This window comes from Ziziphus jujuba, chromosome 6, assembly GCF_031755915.1.
Source record: "Ziziphus jujuba cultivar Dongzao chromosome 6, ASM3175591v1".
Taxonomy (NCBI): domain Eukaryota; kingdom Viridiplantae; phylum Streptophyta; class Magnoliopsida; order Rosales; family Rhamnaceae; genus Ziziphus; species Ziziphus jujuba.
In genome coordinates this window covers 709,298-731,808 of record NC_083384.1, presented here as the reverse complement: position 1 = coordinate 731,808, position 22,511 = coordinate 709,298, and the positions used below count along the sequence as shown (strand labels likewise).

General features: G+C 39.3%; 1 pseudogene; it reads right to left on the bottom strand.

Annotated features, from left to right (window-relative positions):
- The window catches only part of LOC132804191 (NAD(P)H-quinone oxidoreductase subunit 2 A, chloroplastic-like), a 29,312-nt pseudogene that overhangs the window by 6,000 nt on the left and 801 nt on the right, over nucleotides 1-22,511 (bottom strand).

Sequence of the window (22,511 nt, the reverse complement as noted above, 5' to 3'; positions counted from 1 at the left end):
CTTCACCAAGCGACTTCCAAAAGCAAGATTTGAGACCTTGAGGAAGCTTCTAAATATTTCAAGCAAGAACACCAAGGAGGAGTGTTGAAATGTGGTGATCTTGCCACAATGTGCAAGGTAGTTCGGTTACACTTGCACTCTTTGTTCTGCAACATCAAAGACCAAACATTGTTTATGTCTATGTATTTTATTTTATCTTGTAATGTTCAAGAACAATGTCCTTTTTGTAATGCCCTAAGCTCATTATCTAGCTTAAGGCCTTTTTTGTCTAGTTGCTGGAATTGTATTTCCAGCAACATAAGTCCACTTCCTTGGATGCCGTTTGAAGTAGGTTTGGTATTTAGATCTGAATTTTGGATACGATAAACGAGATATGCAGAGGAAGCAGCAGCAAAAAGAATGGCCCCATTTGGAGCTGGGAAGGCTGAGGTAAGCCCAAAACAATCTGACCCTTGTGCAGTGTTGTTGCCCAGAAAACTGGGCAAAACTGCCTCGGGTTTGATTACTTTTAAATGGGTAAATGGACTTTTTTTTATCTGGTTTTTGTTTAGAACATGGTTTAATATTTAAAAAGGCTTCCCTCCAATTTGTAAGTCAAATGGAGATGGGTTTCAAATTCAAATACCTTAGACAAGCTGAACTGCCCATTAAAGAAGGTTTCTTGCATGCCCAGCACATTGATTAGAGTTAGTTGAGGTAGTTTGGCTTGGTTGGTTACTTTTAATGCTTTTGTATTTATTGCTCAATATGGAAGCATGCCTTATTGTCTTTTTGATGTATTTAAAAGTATGAAAATTGTAATGAAAAACGTTGGGAAAGAAAATATTCAAAAAACAGATTTTGAAAAACAACATTTTTGGCTCTCTCTCTCTCAACTACTACATTTTTGGTTTCTTCTTCTTCCTAAAAGCTAACAACCTTTTCAAGAACCCTAAACCTCCATTAAAACCAGAAACAAAACCTAAACAAACCCAAAAAAAAAAAAAAAAAAAAAAACAAAATCAAGAACCAAGAACCAAGAACCAACAACAATCATTCTTGACTAACACCTTGAATGATTGTGCTCTAGGGTACAACAACATAAACCTACACCAAATTCCATCAAGGTCCCCATACTACAGAAGGCTGTAAGCAGTGGCAACTATACTTGAAAATGAATTGGTTATCCATAAAGATAAAGAAAGCTTTCTTGTAGTTCCGCTTCTTGCTCTAAAAATGAAGAAAGACTTGTCGTAAATCGCCGGTTGGGTTTAGCCAGGAATAAAGAATAGATGGAGACATCCAACCCTTTAGTGTCCACGAAATCCAATGTGAGGACACTAGAGACTTTTTTGATCCCAACACTGGGGTAACATTCACAGGAAGGTTGAAGTGGAACCAGCCCTGCAATTGTAATCCTGTCATGGCCTTCCTCAGCAACGTGTTTCAAAAGAAGCATTTTTCTTTGGCTGTCACTGAAGGAGCTTTCTTCTCCCTTTGTTACTGACTTTGGTACAGATTCGAACACCTGTTAGGTAAGTAGCTACTCCAGCTGATCTAACTCCAGATGATCCAGCTTCTTTTAAGGATAGGTTAGAGTCACGGATAAAGTGGACTACCGTCGGTGACCCCCCGTTCTTTCTAGTGGGTTTTTTCCCGTCCCTTTTGGGACAAGAATACTGTGACTAGGGAAACGAAAAATGGAATTGAAGGCATAGTCTCAATAAAAAGAATTGAACACCAACCAACGAGTGGCGGATTTTGATGGAGTCTCGCAGAAGAAGAGCCTTACTCTATAGGGGCACCGAGATGCTAAATGCATCATCGATAGGCTGTTGACTAGGATCGTTAGCAAACAATTCAATTAACTGGTCAAAGATCTGGATATCATTAGTAACCAGTTGCTGAAAAGGCCGCATTTCATTGGCTGTCGGATGTAGTTGATTGGGGTTAGACGAACTAGGTTGACCCCCTCCTACCCTTGTGTTTGTGTGGGAGGTCCGCCCGCTCATTCTCCCTTTCCGACAATTGGATAGGCTGGACCAAGAGAAAAGGGAACTTCCATCGATCGAGTTTCAGTTGCTTTTTCTGTTGATCCAGGTGAGAAAGCTTACTAAGCCTGCCTCTGCTTTTGTCTGTCTCTTAAGGATAGCTCCTTCGTTTGAGAGCCTTTACACGAGTTCATTGAAAAGTCGACGAGGGAAAGGTATCGAGATTTAGCGTAGAATGAAAGTGCAGGATACAAGGGTAGGGCTGTACCCAAGCATCAGGAGATGTGAGAGACCTCGCTTGAAGAAGCTTATTGTGTGTGAAAATCACGTCACGGCACCTTTCATTTTTTTAAATATAATGGTAGGGCTTTCATGGTATTGGTTGGGGTAAGGGGTAAGGAGTCTCGCCGGCTAATTAACAGTAAGGGACTGGGACGTGTTTCCTACCACGGGGATGGCCCATCCTGAGACTTATGGTGATGTGTTCTATGTTCTGGTCTCAGCCCGCCCCCCTTTCATGGAAAGAAATCAAAAATGACAACTCACCATTCGAAATATCTCCCTTCGGGAGCTATTTCTCGTCCCTTTATGGGGTAGCTAATAAGCTTGTTATCTCTCCGTTCCGATATTTATTAGCTCTGTTACGTTCCTAAACCCTTATCCCACCCACCCGGGGCTAAAGTACGCGCATACATGCACACATGTATGTGCGGGTTACACGGGTGCCTGGGTGCGTGCATAGTTCCAGTTATTTCCGCCAATAAGTTGTTTCGGTTTTCACAAGGCATAAAGGGCTATTGTTTGGCATGAGCTTCTGTCTTCAGTACTTCCTTTGAGCCCCATATACACCATCACCTCTTTTGCGACTGCTAAAGATATTTGGGATTACATAAGTCTTATTCTCAGGGTGGATGATTCTCCATCTTTCCATCAGTTGCAACATAAAGAACATGCCTTAGCTTATGGGAAAAAAAAAATAAAAGAAAGAAAAGAAGTGTCTGGTGAAGTGGGAGGCGCATTTCTTTCTGTTGGTCTCGGTGACATTGGAAGTTTCATCCTTGCTAAAGAAAGGAACAGCCAAGTCCTGAGGTCATAGGGGAACGGATGAAGACAAGACGACACTGGTTGTTCAATGCACCTCTAAATGGATTCATGATAGATGATTGGCCCACCTAACAGATGATGAGATTCTCAATCGATTTGATCGAATTTAGAAAAGTCTTTATCATTATTCAGAACAGTGGAGCTTTCGATCAAGATGTTCTTGCCGACGATAAACCGATGCATGAGCTAAGGCTCCCATGTCCCGCCGACCCTCCGAAAAAGAAAGGTTGTAAAATGGCTCATAGGGAGTCAGCTTTCTTCATCAACATTTTCATTAACGCCTTCCGCCTTGAATAAGTGGAAATGCTTAGCCCCAAGAAGATGTTGTTAATGGCTTTTTTAAGGTAGTCGTCTAGTAAGAATGAATGAAACTTCAACCTTCGATCGGAATACTTTAGAAGGCATCTAGAGGGCCTCTTTTCGGCTGGTCATACATAACCCGAACCCTTAGGTTAAGGTTAGAGGGACGAGACCTGATGCAAGAAGGGGACAAATTATCCAACTTTCGTTTTTGCTTTTCTCCATAAAATGGAAATCTCTCCGGTCAACATCTTTCCTTTTTTCTTTTTTATGCATTTCTTTATGGGCTTTAGGAAAAGGAGAAGGTGTATAACGTGTAACGGGCCGAAACGCCATTTAAGGAAGAAAGAAAAAGGATGGAGACTTTTCAAACTAGCATGGCATACAGGATTGGGTGAGATCAAAGACCTAGAAGTGGACTCTATCTTTCATAAGACTTTCCTAAAGAGTTATCGGGCTAAGAGGGGCGGTTATTCTGATGAGTTAACCTAGTTCATTAGTTCTAGCTATCCTCGGACTTGCTATCCAATGCATGTATTTTACCCTTATGCGATGATTTAGCTTCCTATCTTAACTGATAATTAAGAACTGGATGGTATTAAAGAATGGGAGCAGGGCTTTAATAAAGAAGAATTTTTGAAGAAAGGGGGTTTTTGGAAGATATGGACCTGGACCACTAGTGAGGCAGGTGCGGATGGGCTTTCATATCCGGTTGATAGAGGAGGATTTCACTCATTGGATTACTTCTTTGTCTTGGCTTAGCTCATTAGGGAGAACGGGATTACTTGAATATGCAGGTGATGGTCCCACTTCGCCCCTTGTTTCAACCGCGGCTTGGATAACGAGAAGGGGAATCTGCTTTTCACATTTATATAGACCCTAACAGCTATCCAAGCTCTACTTTATGCTAGTACTTGATCGATCGGTGAAGTCCTCTTATTTGAATAACCCATCAATGCCGCACTTCCTGCTCTAACCGCTACCAGCCATCAAAACATTCCGGACGAGCCACACGAAATAATCCTTTCTGTTTCTTAAGATCACCTCCGGGAGAGGAAAAGCTGAGCAAGGAAGGTCAATATCATAATTACATCTTCCTAAAAGAAAAGGATTTGCATAAAAAGTCCTTTTTTTTTAGAATTCTTTCTCCCGGAAAGAAGAATCTTCAAAATATATATATAATTTCAATATATATATAGTAAGTAAGTAGGGCCCCAGAACGCTAAAAAGGTGGGGGAACCAGAGTGGTCACGATAGGAAAGATAAATGACTATAAGGAACCAACGATTCTCTCTTCTTAAACAACCTATAGCCTCCACACTGAATCAGCATTTGATAGATTATCCAACCTGAGCAATCTTAGTTATTGGTGGGGGTTCGGTCCGTTAGCTGGTATTTGTTTAGTCATTCAGATAGTTACTGGCGTTTTTTTAGCTATGACTATCCCCCCGAGGGGGGTAACGTACCTATCTCCCATGAGTAGATCTCATTATATGACCATTTTTATGTAACCCGAGGGCCTCTTAAAAGTCCAGATAATAGGGAGTGGAGAGTTCGTTTTAAAAAGGGTTTAAGTTACTTCTTTTCTGCATCAATCTATGAGAAAGAATGGAGGATCAGACGCGAATCGAGTGAGCTCATTCGCTTTTTTTTGTCTGTTCTGGAAGATCTATGATTTGGTAGCAGAGAAGGGTGTAGCTTGGAGGTAGTACTTTTACCTTTTTTTTATTTGGTCATTAATGCATCAATGGAGTCAACTTAATGATGCGAATCCACCCGAGACTGCTCGACCGACAACCCGCTGGGGTGCTGACCCATTACAAATGAAGGTGGGACCGATCACTAGGGCCCAAGCCAAGAAGTTCAAGGACAATCTTGCTGTTTTCATACAAGCAATAAGTCATAGTCAAGAGGGGTTGGCCACATCTAAAGAACCAAGGCCTATTTTACTCATACAAGCAATAGAAGCCAAAACAAGGTTGGGTGACGTTTTTGGTGATAATAAGGAGGCCGGGTTGTATGAATTGGAACCCCATTTTTATGGGTTCAATTCATATGGAGGATGAGTCATAGAAACCATCCAAAACAGCTTCAAAGCCGACCAACAAGGTGGTTTGCGCACAAGGAGAAGGAAAGGCCGGATTTGCTGTATTCCTTGCTGGCTTTACTGTACTTTACTGTATTAGCCTTTTCTCATACTTCCAAGCAAGGGCAACGTGAGGAACTTCACAATAAGCTTATTTGGCATCCTACAAAGCATATTGAAGCTGATTTGGAGCTCACTTTGGTCAAAGATTGCTCAAAGTCAATTTAGTCAAAAAGCTAGTATTTTAGTTTCCTAATTTTATTCTACTTTTTGTTTTAGGAAACTACCATTATTTTTAGTTTTTATTTATTTATTTTCTGGACAAATAAGTTTAGGAAAGTTATTATTTTATTATTTTCATTGTAAATTAATTAATTCCTAATTCAAAATAAAGGAATTAATTAATCCAAATTAGATTAGGAAAAGGAAAGTTTCGGCCAAGGTAGACTTCTTCATTGTGTGGCCGATTTTTCCTAGGGTTTTTAGGGTTTATTGTGTTTCTTTCAAAGCCTATTAAAGGCTTATTTTTCAAGATGAATACAACTTTGATTTGATTGAGAAAATACTTGTGAGATTAATTATCTCTTTGTTCTTTGAGAACACCTAAAACACCATTAGAGAATTGGTTGTTTTAGCTTGACTTATCAATAGGTTTTCCATCCCCTATTGTGGCGTCTACATTATACCAAGGTTTCTAACCACAGGTTGGTTAGGGGTTGAGGTCCATTCCATTAGAACTTGAACTTAATTAAAGATCCGGGCTAATATAATACGGGTTTAGGAGCAGGTCGTCCTAAGTTCGTATCATTTGGTATCAGAACCTGGTTTTGTTCAAGTTTGATCTATCTTTATTTGCTTTATTTGTTTTTGTGTTATTCTACAATTTTAGCATTAGGTTAAGGTTGCATCCATCCTATACACGTTCAGCATCTTAAAAAAAAAAAAAAAAATTCATTCCTAGTTGAATTAGGATTTCCTAGTTTTATCGTATTTTTGTTTCCTAGTTTGTTGGTTGTCTTTTATCATTGTTCTTGTTAATTTGGTTTTTGTTGATTTTTCTTTGCTGTTTTAGTCTTAGAAATTTGCATTCATATATTAAAAAAAAAAAAAAAGAAGAAGTTTGCGGCATCATTTAAAAAAAAAAAAAAAACTGCACATTGTGTTTATTTGGAGGTCACGGTTTGGTGTTTGTTTTGGAGTTGGAACTGCAGTTTTGGTAATTATTCTTGCTACTGCAGTTGTTTGAGTTCTGTGAGTGAAAAAAAAAAAAAAGAAATGAAAAAAAAGAAAAAAAGAAAGAAGAGGTAAAGTCGAATAAAAAAAAAAAAAAAATTCAGTTTGTTGGAGTTTGATTTGTTTGCTGGAAATTTGTTGGAGCTGCTGGTTTTTGATTATTTATTCAATATTTGAGTTGCTGGGAAATTATTCTTGCTGCTGGATATTTGGATTTTGGGTGATTAAATTTTTTGGATTAAAATTAGTTAAAGGAATTGATACAAAACTTGAATTACAAGAACAACAACCAACACTTTTCTATATTTTTGTTCTCTTTGATTCTTGATCGTATTTGAATTTCTTTTCCTGGAATTTTATTCTTGAACTCATAATCTACTACCATCTGGTGCAGTTTTCAAAAATTCCAACGTTTTACCATTATTTTGTGTTTTCTTGTCTAGAAAGCCGAAAAATTAGGATTTGTTGGATTCTTTCGGTATTGCCTACTTTTTGCTACTGTTTTGTTGATAAGTTTAATTAAAACATACTAGTGATCTAATTGCTTTTTTGTGGGTGTTTTAATTAGAACTTTTAGATAATTCATTGAGTGGAAAAAGGCAAGAGTGTGTGAGCTTAAAAGAGGGTAAAAGCCGAAACTAGTGTGCAAACACGAGTGTCGAGACCTTGTTTGAGTGAAAGACGTGAGGGAGTGAATATTGTGAGGATTTATTTTATTTTTGCATTATTTTCCTAACATGGCAGATTCTAGAATAAGAAGTGGGGATCCACCCTTGAGGATCAATGAGGAAGAGTCCGTAGCATTTCATGGCGATGACCGAGCTACCGGGAGTGGAGACCAAGTGGACATGAGAGCTATTTTGGAATCAATACAGCGGGTTAGTGCTCAATTTGAGCATGTAAATTAAAGAGTGGGAAGACTAGAAGCCTCACAAGGAAGGCCGAATACAAGAAATAGGCAAGAATTCCATGGAGGACGAGGCCGAGGACGAGGAGGTCGCGAGAGGCCGAGAGAGGAATTTGATGAGGAGCCATTCGACGGTGATTTTGAGGAAGGTATGGACGAAACCTTTGCTGTCCAAGATAGAGCTGGCCGTGGGAGATATAGGAGGGAAGATATAGATGAAGATTTGGGAAATATCAAGGTTAATATCCCACCTTTTATGGGTAAAAGTGATCCCGAAGCTTATATGGAGTGGGAAGAAAAGATGGAGATGATATTTGACCGCCATAATTATTCGGAGGCTAAGAAGGTGAAATTGGCAGCAATGGAGTTTGGACATTATGCACTCCAATGGTGGACAAATGAGCAAAACACCCGAAGGAGAGTTGGTGATGACTTAATTACAACATGGCGACAAATGAAAGGAGCCATGCGGAAGCGATTCGTACCATCACACTATCATAGGTTGCTGCATCAAAGACTTCAATCTTTATCTCAAGGACATGGATCCGTGGAGGATTATTACAAGGAGATGGAGATGCTTATGATGAGATTGAACTTGAATGAAGATAGGGAAGCAACAATGGAAAGATTTCTTGGTGGTTTGAATCGTGAAATAGCCAATCAACTAGAATTGCAACAATATGTTGAATTGGAGGAGCTGCTGCATGTGGCTATTAAATTAGAGCATCAATTCAAGAGGAGGGGTGTAAGATCATGGTTTGGAGTTGTTTCCAACAGTGGAAGGTCCAATTCAAGTGGCTGGAGGAACAATCCCATCTATGAGAGCAAGCCAAAGCTGAAAGTAAAAGAAGAAAGCTCAAATTGGCCAAGGAAGGAGACTAGAACCAAATCTGTCCAAGCACCAAAGAATGAGGTAAAATTAGATCATAAACCTTCTAGAACTCATGATGTTGTGTGTTTTAAGTGCCAGGGAGGAGGACACATCGCTAGCCAATGCCCGAATAGAAGAATCATGGTGTTAAAGGGCAATGACGAGCTAGAATCGAAAAGTGAAGAAAGTGAGGATGAAGCCAAGCAAGAGGAGGAGGACTTGGAGGATGAACCCGAAACCTTGCAAGCATCCAATGCTGAATTAAACTTGCTTTCTAGGAGAGTACTTGCTGCATACAAAGATGAGGATGAAATTCAAAGAGAGAACATCTTCCACACCCGATGTGAAATTCAAGGTAAGATTTGTAGTATGATTATTGATAGTGGAAGTTGTACAAATGTAATTAGTAACATTGTAGTTGATAAATTAGGCTTAATAACTATTAAACATCCAGAACCTTATAGATTACAATGGCTTAATGATGGTGATGAAATAAAAGTGAATAAACAAGCCAAAGTAAAATTTAATATAGGTAGATATGAGGATGTAGTTTTATGTGATATTGTACCCATGATTGCTGGACATATACTATTAGGTAGGCCATGGCAATTTGATAAAGATGCTACTCATTTTGGTCGAGAAAATAGTATTGTTTTCAGGTTTAAAGGGAAGAAGGTCAAGCTGGAGCCATTATCTCCTAAGGAGGTTTACAAAGACCAATTACAAATGCAACAAAGGAGAGAAGCCGAAAAGCTCAAGGAAAAAGCAAGTATGGCACCAACGGCTTCACCATCCTTTCAAGAAGGTAAGAATGAGGTTGCTGGTCAAGGTAAGGTTTCTAAGGCTCATATTGAGTGGAAAGAGCAAGGAAAATCCAAAAGAGAGGGGAAAGAAAGTGGCAAACCCGAGAGCTTAGAGAAGGAAGAAAAATCTGAAGGTTTGCGCCAATCCAGGGGGGGAAAAGGAAAAGAAAGAAAAGAAAGGTCAAGTAGCAACTTTTATTTGAGTTTAGGGGATATTAATAAGGTTATTGAGTGTGAGAAACCTTTTCTGGTCATGATCTATAAAGAAAATTATTTTAATGATCAAACTAACATTGAAGAACTTGAATTGCCAAGTTGAATGTTTTCTCTTTTGAAGGAATTTGGAGATGTTTTCCCAAGTGAGATTCCAAGTGGACTACCACCTATTTGAGGGATAGAACATCAAATTGACTTTGTTCCAGGGGCTGCCATACCAAATAGACCAGCTTATAGGAGCAATCCCGAAGAGACCAAGGAGCTGCAAAAACAGGTAAGTGATTTGCTTGATAAAGGATATATTCATGAGAGTTTAAGTCCATGTGCTGTTCCTGTTTTGTTGGTACCTAAAAAGGATGGTTCTTGGAGAATGTGTGTTGATTGTAGGGCTATAAATAATATTACCATCAAATATAGACATCCCATTCCTAGATTAGATGATATGCTTGATGAGTTGCATGGTGCTTGCATGTTTACAAAAATTGATCTTAGGAGTGGTTATCACCAAATTAGGATGAAAGAAGGTGATGAATGGAAAACCGCATTCAAAACTAAATATGGACTGTATGAATGGTTAGTTATGCCTTTTGGATTATCCAATGCACCTAGTACTTTCATGAGGCTTATGAATCATGTAATGCGTCCGTTTATTGGTAAATTTGTGGTTGTTTATTTTGATGACATTCTAATATATAGCCGAAATTTGGATGACCATGTGGATCAACTTAGGCAAGTTTTGCAAGTTATTAGAAAGGAAAGATTATTTGCTAACATTAAAAATGTGACTTTTGCAAAGAAGAGCTTGTGTTTCTAGGTTTTGTAGTAAGTGCTGCAGGAATCAAAGTTGACCAAGCTAAGGTGAAAGCAATCCAATAGTGGCCGGTTCCTACTTCTATCATCCAAGTGATGAGCTTTCATGGCTTGGCAAGCTTTTATCGAAGATTTGTCAAGGATTTTAGTACCATAGCAGCACCATTGAATGAAGTTGTCAAGAAGAATGTTGGCTTCAAATGGGGGGAAGTACAAGAAAAATCTTTTAATTTGTTGAAAGAAAATTTGTGTAATGCACCTTTGTTAGTTTTGCCAAATTTTTCTAAGACTTTTGAAATTGAGTGTGATGCTTCTGGTGTAGGTATTGGAGCTGTTTTAATGCAAGAAGGAAGGCCCATAGCCTACTTTAGTGAAAAATTGAATGGAGCTGCCCTAAACTACCCGACTTATGACAAGGAGATGTATGCTTTGGTGAGGGCTTTGGAGACGTGGCAGCATTATCTTATGCCAAAGGAGTTTGTGATTCATACGGATCATGAGTCTTTGAAGCATATCAAGGGTCAAGGAAAGCTCAACCGAAGGCATGCTAAGTGGATTGAGTTTATTGAAACATTTCCATATGTGATCCGCTACAAAAAAGGTAAGGAAAATGTGGTTGCCGATGCATTATCCCGAAGGTATGTGCTATTTTCTACCTTAGATGCTAGATTGCTTGGATTTGAACAATTGAAAAAACTTTATGAGCATGATAGTGACTTTGGAGAAATTTTTAGAATCTATTTGAAACATGGATTTAATAAATTTTACATATTTGAGGGGTATTTGTTTAAGGAAAATAAACTTTGTGTGCCTAATTGTAGTATTAGGGAATTATTGGTTCGGGAAGGTCATGGGGGTGGTTTAATGGGTCATTTTGGTATTTTAAAAACTTTATCCTTGCTGCAAGAACATTTTTATTGGCCTAACATGAGGAGAGATGTTGAGAGAATTTGTGAAAGATGTTTGAAGTGCAGAAAAACAAAATCAACATTGAAACCGCATGGATTGTATAAGCCTTTGCCGATTTCTACCTTTCCTTGGGTAGATTTGTCTATGGATTTTATTCTTGGGTTGCCTAGGTCAAGGACAGGTAAGGATTCAATATTTGTTGTAGTAGATAGGTTTTCTAAGATGGCACATTTTATTGCATGTAACAAAACTGATGATGCATCCAATATTGCTAACTTATTTTTTCAAGGAAATTGTGAGATTGCATGGAATGCCAAGAACTATTGTGTCGGATAGGGATGCTAAGTTCTTAAGCTATTTTTGGAAAACATTGTGGGCTAAATTAGGTACTAAGCTTTTATTTTCAACTACTTATCATCCACAAACTGATGGACAAACCGAATTAGTAAATAGAACCTTGTCTGCATTGTTGAGAGCATTAATTAGTAGAAATTTAAGGACTTGGGAAGAATGTTTGCCACATGTTGAATTTGCATATAATAGGTCTTTACATTCAGCAACTAAATTTACTCCATTTGAAATTGTTTATGGTTTTAATCCTTTGACTCCATTAAATTTAACACCTTTGCCTTTAAGTGAGCGTGCTAATCTAGATGGAAAACAAAAAGCTGATTTTGTAAAGCAGATTCATGAGAAAACCCGAGCAAACATTGAGAGGAGGACCGAGCAATATGCAAGGGTGGCTAATCAAGGCCGAAAATCAATGGTGTTTGAACCTGGAGATTGGGTGTGGCTACATTTAAGGAAAGAAAGATTCCCTGAACAAAGGAAATCAAAACTCATGCCGAGGGGTGATGGACCTTTTCAAGTTTTGGAGAGGATAAACGACAATGCTTACAGGATTGATCTACCGGGTGAGTATAATGTTAGTGCCTCCTTTAATGTTGCTGATTTATCTCCTTTTGCTGCAGGTGATGACTTCGATTTGAGGACAAATCCTTTTCAAGAGGAGGGGAATGATGCGAATCCACCCGAGACTGCTCAACTGACAACCCGCTGGGGTGCTAACCCATTACAAATGAAGGTGGGACCGATCACTAGGGCCCAAGCCAAGAAGTTCAAGGACAATCTTGCTGTTTTCATACAAGGAATAAGTCATAGTCAAGAGGGGTTGGCCACATCTAAAGAACCAAGGCTTGTTTTACTCATACAAGCAATAGAAGCCAAAACAGGGTTGGGTGACGTTTTTGGTGATAATAAGGAGGCCGGGTTGTATGAATTGGAACCCCATTTTTATGGGTTCAATTCATATGGAGGATGAGTCATAGAAACCAGCCAAAGCAGCTTCAAAGCTGACCAACAAGGTGGTTTGCGCACAAGGAGAAGGAAAGGCCAGATTTGCTGTATTCCTTGCTGGCTTTACTGTATTTTACTGTATTAGTCTTTTCTCATACTTCCAAGCAAGGGCAACGTGAGGAACTTCACAATAAGCTTATTTGGCATCCTACAAAGCATATTGAAGTTGATTTGGAGCTCACTTTGGTCAAAGATTGGTCAAAGTCAATTTAGTCAAAAAGCTAGTATTTTAGTTTCCTAATTTTATTCTACTTTTTGTTTTAGGAAACTACCATTATTTTTAGTTTTTATTTATTTATTTTCTGGACAAATAAGTTTAGGAAGGTTATTATTTTATTATTTTCATTGTAAATTAATTAATTCCTAATTCAAAATAAAGGAATTAATTAATCCAAATTAGATTAGGAAAAGGAAAGTTTCGGCCAAGGTAGACTTCTTCATTGTGTGGCCGGTTTTTCCTAGGGTTTTTAGGGTTTATTGTGTTTCTTTTAAAGCCTATTAAAGGCTTATTTTTCAAGATGAATACAACTTTGATTTGATTGAGAAAATACTTGTGAGATTAATTATCTCTTTGTTCTTTGAGAACACCTAAAACACCATTAGAGAATTGGTTGTTTTAGCTTGACTTATCAATAGGTTTTCCATCCCCTATTGTGGCGTCTACATTATACCAAGGTTTCTAACCATAGGTTGGTTAGGGGTTGAGGTCCATTCCATTAGAACTTGAACTTAATTAAAGATCCGGGCTAATATAATACGGGTTTAGGAGCAGGTCGTCCTAGGTTCGTATCACTTAATCTTCAGTTTTTTTAGAAGTTGGTCGACCTTGACGTATATATACTATACTGCAGTTCCCACCTCCGTGTGTATTGCGTGTTTGCTCCAATCCGGGTCAACGAAGTCAACTGCCTTTCCTGCCGCCGAAGGAATCTTTTATTTGATTTCATCAAGGAGCTTGGCAACCAATTTGTCTCTTTCATCCGTTGCTACTTTGATTTAGCCCGAGCCGATGCCAGGGCCTGCGTCTATTAAGAAGAGGATAACCAGTTTATTTCGCTCCTAAATCCATTAAATTTAGCCTTTCTTCGATACTACTTTGTAATACCGATATGGGATGACCTTTCCAAATAAAATGCAACTGATTCAAAAAGAGCAAGAACAGCAGCGGAGTAGGTCGTAACGTAAGGAAAAGAAATAAGGATAGTCATCCATCACCTTGAGCGGAGCCTGGTCTGGGATCGAGCCCTTCCTAAGGATCATGGGTCACGAGATTCGAATTAGTTCAAATCAAATACAACTGGGCCCATATGTTTAGCACAGGAAATTCTTAAAAAATCAGATGCTTTGTTGTTTTGCATGCCTACAGAGAGATATTCCAAAAGTACCGATGCTCAATTGAAAGAAAGAGCAATCAACTATATGCTTAACTCATGCCCCAGGAATCAACTATATACTGGAAAGAAAGCTGGGGAAAAGCATAGAGCGTGCGGGCTCAGTTCTCGCCCCCCCCCCTCCCTTGACGCTCCTAAACCGATCGCTATCATTTTCTTGCTTTCTTGTTGTCTTGAATTGTTATAGAACGCAAGAGAGAACTTATGACTTCACGGATGGAGAGGTATTCGAACCCCCGGTATGCCTATCAATACTTCGGTTTTCAAGACCGACTCTTTCAACCGCTCAGAGATCCATCCCCTTCGCGCTTCGCCCGCCCTATCTATCTGCGCGCTGGCAGGTAGGGGCTTATCTATGTGATTCGCTACGCTTCGCTTGTTTCTATATGATAATATGCACCTTGGTTGCTGCGCTCTCCTTAATTTCACAAAGAATTGAGTGGTTTTTGCTCCTTGCCCTTAGTGAAGCGAGTGGCTTCTGCTCCCCAATTTCGCATTTGTGAGCGGACTAACCCGGAGAGAGATTCAACCGCTAAAGAAAGCTAGCAAATCGATTTGAAGTCAGTTCGGGCCTCCCTAAAAAGTTCTAAACCCAACTCACGTACCACTTGAATCGGCGAACAACCGAACCCTTGTGACCTTCTTCAACCCCAGGATGTGATGAGTCGACCCAACAATTCAATCGGCTATGGAGGGAGGGAATAGAAGCAAGCATTTCCCGTTCAGTTGGATGACGAGATCAGGGGACTCTATCCAATCCATGTGGCGAAATTCATTTGTGGTGGAACAAACTCAATCTATTTTTCTATCTATATCTATCTATATATAATATATATATATATAGATAGATATAGATATAGATACAAGAGATCGGCCCCGAAGCAAGCAAGGTATGGTGGGTGCCAGCTACTTTCACTTGTTAGGAGTAGGGGCTGAAAAGAGCTCTTTGTATAGGTTGGGTTTGCTGGGCTTTGATGTTTGCTTACCTTATTATTAGAGAAAGGGGAAAGTTTGATAAAGGAGGTTTTAAGCTTCTTTCCATTCCTAACTTCGACTTCCAGGCCAAGCCATATATGGATTAGATTGGAGTGAGATGTTTGAAAGGAGCACGAACGCTTGGCTTAAGTGTTTGAAGGGAGCCCTCTCGTAAGGAAGCGGTGAACAAGAAAGTTGCAGAGTTCTACCAATTGTTTATTCGCAATGGCTTGAACGAATCCGACGAATTCTCTGCTTCTCAACTTTACCGATCCTTCTTCCATTCCATATAAAACCTTCATGTAGAACTATTGTTGTTTTCACATTCCCCTTGCACCTTAGCGCTGCCTCTGGTTTTTCGTCTTGTGCAGCCTTTATTTTTTTCCTTTTTTTTTTTTGTTCTTTTGCCTCCTTCCCCCCCCTTTCTTAGAATTCAACATCTCTGATATGTTCTGCATTTTGTTCGCCCATTCTTCATTCAGGATGGTTAGAACCAGGGCTTCTCTCGAATTCGAGGATGTGGCACAAATAATGACTCTCTTCGCTGGAATGTCAGCAGGTTAGGCAGCTGTAAGGTTTTTTATATTTGGTGGAAGGCAGGCTGAAACTCTGCCCCAACCAAGTGATTTTTTTTTTTAGTCCTTTGCTCTTTACAAACCCTTGACTCGTTCATTCACTCGCTTGGATTCAGTCTCGTTCGGTTGTTGATTAGTTCATCGGTAGTTGGTTAGATAGTCGTGGTTGGGTTATTCACTTGGAGTTGCTTGGTCACTTCCTGGCATTATTCCCCCTTTTTGGGTGTTGGATAGTTGCTCGGGTGGTGTATTGTATTGTGGTTGGTTGCATCAATTGATTCACTCCTTCCTCAGCATTCGTCGATTGGTGGCGTGGGAAAGGGACATTCGATCACGGGCAAAGATGTCGATGCAACTCATTATGCAAGTTCTGAATTCAAGGTAGGGGGAAATATTTGATAGGATCCGTTTCGGGAACGTGGAATGTAAGAGAAATTCAAATGTTATAACTCCAGAAATTCAGGAAACACCAGGCTCTTCCAACCTCAAATTACCTACGACGCTTCCGATCTTCCCAGTATTGGGGAAGATTTGTATAAACTCGATCGGCATTGTGAATGAGTTGGCTTTTACTTTTTCTATAGAATGAGCACTGTGAACTATCTGCTTCAAAAAGATAGTTGTAAGAATGAATGAAACTTCAACCTTCGATCGGAATACGGATGAGATCAAAAGGGCCACCATAAAAAACGACTACCTAAAAAAAGTTTTTACTTTCCTACCGGACAGGTACCACTTATCTGGCAGCTATAAACTTGCCAGTTTCCAAGCGAAACGCGATGCTACTTTAACACATCTAGGGGAACTCCCCCTCGTAAAAGGTTTAGCTCCGATTTTGAGAGGGGGAGATCCGATAGGATCCTATCCAAAATTTTCTTTTGCTAGGCCCATAGCTAAAAAACCCACTTTCTTTGTAAGGAAAAGGACAGGCACTCGCGAACTTCCTCGCTGCACATCCAGTGCCTAATGACTTACCTTTGGCCACTGATCTTCCAGATGAAGAAGCACTTGTCGTTAAAGACATTGGACCTCACTGGGAGATTAAATTCTTTGACTCCTCGATACTCAATCAAATCCTCTTTTTTGAGGATTGAATGCAACCCTGTAGTCCCATCTTTAGTAATTCCTGAACTATTCCTTCTGTATTGAGGATCCTCAAAATAGGCAATTCGACTATTTCTACGATGTTGCCTTCTTTATCTAAAATGTCCGTTTTGCAAAATGCTTCTATTAGTTGGAAAATGGGGGCGTTCTCCAGTCCTAGGTGTGCCTGGAGGAAGCCCAAAAGTAGTTCATGATCTATATTATCGAAGCACTTTGGTCTCCTATCCCCCTGCCGGTGGGGAATCCGCTCCCGGTGGTCGCTCTGCTGCATCTGGCCTGTCCTTTAGGGACCTTTGGAAGGCAAGGAGTGTGACAACGTACACGCTTCCCTTTACTCCATAGGGCCTTCTCATCACGATTTTTCTTTTTACTCGATTCATAAACTTCTCTCAACCCAATTCGATTATTATCTTCGGCCCGAGCTGTATGAGGCAGAAACTCATCCCACGTACGGCTTAGGTCAACTAACACAAAGAAGTAAGGCTCGCGTAGGGGCGTTCACATGTTTTTTGGCTTCCCTAAAATCGAATATTTTGAAGTTGGTAAAGACCCACCCCTTGTTTCAGTCAAAATGAGTCCCCGGGACCCCGGGACATTCGCTTCCGCCAACAGTGGACTATTTTTATTTGTGAGGGGTACTGGCTGGAATATTTGGGTTCGAGTCCCATAGCCCTTTTGTGGCGAAAAAGACTTTTCCAACGAGATAGGCCTTGCCCGCATTAAGATTTAAAACTTGTCGTCTACTTTCAGGAAATGTTCGAAACAGAGAACTTACAATAATACAACACCGCATTCTCTCTTCGGTATTCATCCTTTTTGTCCTTCTCGGAGACAACAGAACGGGTACTATCTTTGCCCAGTAAACAAACTCCTAACAAAGAACCTAGCCAGAAAGGCCTATTTTTTGTTAGTTCGCTCTGGCAGATGTTCCCGCTGATCTTGTCACTACTCAAGAATTTCACATTTCATTCATTTTATTATGCCATAATTAAATAAAGAATTCAAAAAGGCATGGTTTTCAGTATGTCTCGTGATAGGGCCCCCACTAGTTCGGCTAGCTAGTGAACGGTTCTTTCCGGCGAAAAGCGGGCCGGGCCCTACAGGCGGGCATCTCCCGCAACACAAGCTGCATTGTTCGCCACCACCCAAGAAGCAAAAGATTCGAGAGTCCAGGCCGAAAATACATGCATAGATAGTGGTCTAATGACAAAGGGTTTGAACGTTGTCTAATCAAATCCCAAGTCTACCCTCAGACTTTTTGGTGGAGTTTTTCATTGTCGGCCTGAAGGACGCACTGGCTTGTTTGACTAGCTCGCTTACTTTAACTCAACAGCCTAGCTCTAACAAGCCAACTCCATTCCTAGTTTCGCTTCCCTGCTTTAGCTCACCACTCAACTCATGATTCTGTTCGACTCCTGATTAGCCGCACCTTTTCAAGCAAGTAAACGTCTATATCATGCGAGTTATAGCAGTCCTAGGGAATTTGTTCGGTGTCTCAGAGTTGTAATCTTTCTATTAATGATTGTGATAGCTTTTACAGGATACGTACTACCTTGGGGTTAGATGAGCTTTTGGGGAGCTACAGTTATTACAAGCTTAGCTAGTGCCATACCTGTAGTAGGAGATACAATAGTGACTTGGCTTTGGGGTGGTTTTCTGCTGAAGTTGTTTGAGTCTTTGACAACCCATGAAACTCCTCCTTTAACTATGGTTGATCTGACCATTTTCTTTAGGCGGAAGCTGAAAAGAGATTTGAACAGCAGTCTGAAAAAAAAGACTAATGCTACGCAAAATAATATGTTTCAAAAGAAGAAAAAGCACAAAGTGCATATAGATGTCCACCCCTATTCCCTCTAAAGCTCTCCCAGTGGGGAACTTAATTAGTCCATACAAGGACAAAGTAATACACTTCATTCCATGTTGCAAGAGAAGAAAAATTGCCCATTTTTGGCTCGCTCTTGTACAATTTTTGCTTTTTTTTTGTCTTTCTGTTCACAGGTTGATGAACGAGCTCCTACTCAACATATGATTTCCGGCTGGGGAATGCCTATTTGAACTAGCGACTAGCTTCTTTGTAATGTATTGAAGTGGAGGCAATAGATTATTCTTGTTCATCAACCGATTTTGAAACCGAAGAAATATTTTATTTATTTGTTTTTCAACGAAAACGGGCTATTTTATAGAATACTCTTTCCTAAGCCCGGAGAATAGTAGCTAGAGGGAGAAGAGCGTTCCCAGTGAAGAGTTTTTCCTTTAATCAGCGGGGATGTCACCTGCCTTTATTTAGATGAAATTTATATCACGACCAGCTTCAAAGCTTTTCTTTTAAAGGCTTACCTGCTTTCTCTAGAAATCATGGTCAACATTTTTCCAGTGCTTCAGTGGATCTGTCAAAGCCTTGCCTCTTTCCTCCTGCCGAATCATCAAAGACATGGAACCACATTACTGGTTTGAATGAAAAGGTTGGGTTGTTGAGTGATATGGGTGATGAGAGTCTTGTTTTTTTCTAGTTTGAGTCTAGAACTTTACTATCTCATTAAACGCCGAATATCCATATATATATATATATATATATATATGTTTTATATTTATGGAAGATAGTCGGGCCACTTCTAGCCGTTCCAGCGATTATGCCTGTTCTTGCCCTACCATCCACCCCTATCATCATAATATAAAGGGGTACTTTCAAGCTGATCTGTAATAAATGAAGACGGGGGCGTCAGAAGGGATCCATTAGTTGCATAGATAGCAGTACCTGGCCCATGAGGTTTGATTATGCTTCATAGCGAAAGAGAGAAAGATGCAGATTGGTGTTCTTTAGCTGGGAGAGGAATAGAAGCCCTTTCACCCATAGCCACAAGTCATCCCCGTATTTTGCCACATACGTGGGTTCAGTCCTCCAAGGCCTGTTAGAGCTCTCTTCAACCTGCTCATGGCTAGATCGATCGGTTTCGGGTCAAATAGGAAGAACTAGAAGATTCCACCTCTGCTAGCTTTACTGTATTTTACTGTATTAGCCTTTTCTTATTTTTCCAAGCATGGGCAACATGTGAGACTTCATATTCAGTTTATTTGGCATCCTAAAAAGCATCTAGAAGCTGATTTGAAGCTCAAAGAGGTCAAAGATTGATCAAAGTCAACTTGATCAAAAGGCTAGCATTTTTAGTTTCCTAATTTGCTTTTACTTTTTGTTTTAGGAAACTACCATTACTTTTTGGCTTTTATTTATTCATTTTATGGACAAATAACTTTAGGAAGGTTTTTATTTTATTCTTTCCATTGTAAATTAATTAATTCCTAATTTAATATAAAGGAATTAATTAATCAAACTTAGATTAGGAAAGGAAGTATAGTTTCGGCCAACTAGGTTTCTTTATGTGTGGTGGCCCATTTTCTTTATGTTCTAGGGTTTTATTTCTTGGCTTTGTAGCCTATTTAAAGGCTTATTTTTCAATATGAATACAACTTTGATTTGATTAAGAAAATACTTGTGAGATTAATTATCTCTTTGTTCTTTGAGAACACCTAAAACACCATTAGAGAATTGGTGTTTTTAGCTTGACTTGTCAATAGGTTTTCCATCCCCTATTGTGGCGTCTACATTATACCAAGGTTTCTAACCACAGGTTGGTTAGGGGTTGAGGTCCATTCCATTAGAACTTGAACTTAATTGAGATCCGGGCTAATATAATACGGGTTTAGGAGCAGGTCATCCTAGGTTCGTATCAGGAAGTCAGGCTTCACTATTAGAGGTGATGGAGATCTGGTGATTTGTTCTAGACTCTGTGATCCAGTAAGTGAAGGCAGAGAGACAAAAGTCTGCTAAACTTTTACAGCCTTTACCAATCCCATTATGGAAATAGGACTGCGTTACAATGGATTTTTATATTCAAGCTTCCTTCCATAGTTCAGACACATGATAGTATTTTGGTGATAGTGGATCGACTCACTAAGTCTGCACATTTCCTACTTATTCGAAAGAGGTTATCCCTTCAGAAGTTAGTAGGACTCGTTATGAATTATATAGTGAGTTGTATGCGGTGCTAGTATCGATCGTATTTGACAGAAAATCTATGTTTTACTTTGAGGTTTTGGAAGGGAATAATGAAGAAACTAGGCATTAAGTTGAATTTGAGTACTGCTTTTCACCCCAGATTGATGGACTATAAAAGGACTATTTAGACCTTAGAGGATATATTGAGGTCATATGTGTTACAGTTTAAGGAAAATTAGAATGAGTATCTAGTCATCAATTCTTGCATACCAAGCTCTTGGAGCTTGTTTGAGCTCGTACAAAGCTTTATGAAGCTTGTACACTTTCTCCTCCTCTCCTTCTATGATAAATCATTCAAGTTGTTCAACATATACTTCTTCTTCTAATATACCATTTAGAAAAGCTGATTTTACATCCAAATGGTATATTTTCCAAGATTTGTTCTTGTCAATCATGTGAAGCTCCTCCTCCATTGCAGCTTGCCATTCTTTGTGTTGTGAAGCATCACTATATGTTGTAGGATCAGGTGTTGCCATCCTTGCACTTGCATAAAATTCTTCAATTGATTTTGTGCCTCTCTTGCCCACATAATCTTCATTGGCTGGGTCATCATCATCGTCATCATTATTTTCAACATCAAAATCACTTTGATCGGTGGAAGGAGTTCTTGATTGAATATAAGTGTTTGCTTCCACTTTATGCTCCTTCCAACTCCAATATGAGTTCTCATTTATTATAACATCTCTAGAGATAACAACCTGCATCTTAGATACATAAAAGATTCTATAGCCTTTTGAAACTGAGCTATAGCCTACAAGAACACCAATACTTACTTTCTTATCAAGTTTGGTTTCTTATCAAGTTTGGTTCTTTTGGAGTCATGGACATGCATGTAACAAAAACTTCTAAAGAATTTTCAGTGAGTAATTGAAGGTTTAAAGCCATACCATAATTCATTTGGTGTTTTGGATTCAATTACCTTACTTGGAAGTCGGTTTAGGAGGTACACACTTGTATTAGCCGCTTTGGCCCAAATTTTCTTTGGCAAGCACTTCTAAAACAGCAAGCATCTTGACATCTCCATGATTGTTCTATTCTTCCTTTCACCCACTCCATTTTGTTGTGGTGTGTATTGAGTGGTGAGTTGATGTATGATGCCATTTGTCTTGTAAATATCTTGGAAAGTTTTGGATATGTACTCTCCACCATTGTCGGTTCTAATTACCTTGATGGTTGTTTGTGCTTGATTTTCAACAAGTGTTTTGAACTCTTCAAATGTGGCTGCGGCTTCTGATTTTTGTTTGAGGAAGTAGATCCAGCACTTCCTTGAATAATCATCAATAAAGATGATAAAATACTTCCTCCCAGCATGTGTTACTTCATTCATAGGTCCATACAAATCCGAATGCACCAATTGTAATTTTTCCTTTGCCTTGCTGATTGTAGTCAAAGGAAATGGTTGTCTTTTGATTTTGCCAAGTTGACATGTTTTGCAAACAGCATCATCTCCATGGATTTGTGGTAAATTCTCAACAATTTGTTGAGTATGCATATGCTTCATGGTGGCATAGTTGAAGTGGCCGAACCTTCTATGCCATAGCTTTGATTCTTCATGGATTTTGGTATTCATAGCCATTCGATTTTATTAATTAAAATCAATTACAATGCTATTGTCTTTCATATGGACAAGTAATATAATTTTTTCATCCTTAGATATTTCACAACATTTATCTAAAAACTTCAAAGTATATCATTTTTTCATAAGTTGAGGCACACTAAGTAAATTTTTGGACAGATTTGGTACAAATAAAACATCGGTAATTTGAATTGTACCTTTTGGTGTTTTAATGACCAAATCTCTTTTTCCTTGAGCCTCCATGATTTGTCCATTTTCTGCCCTAATTTTT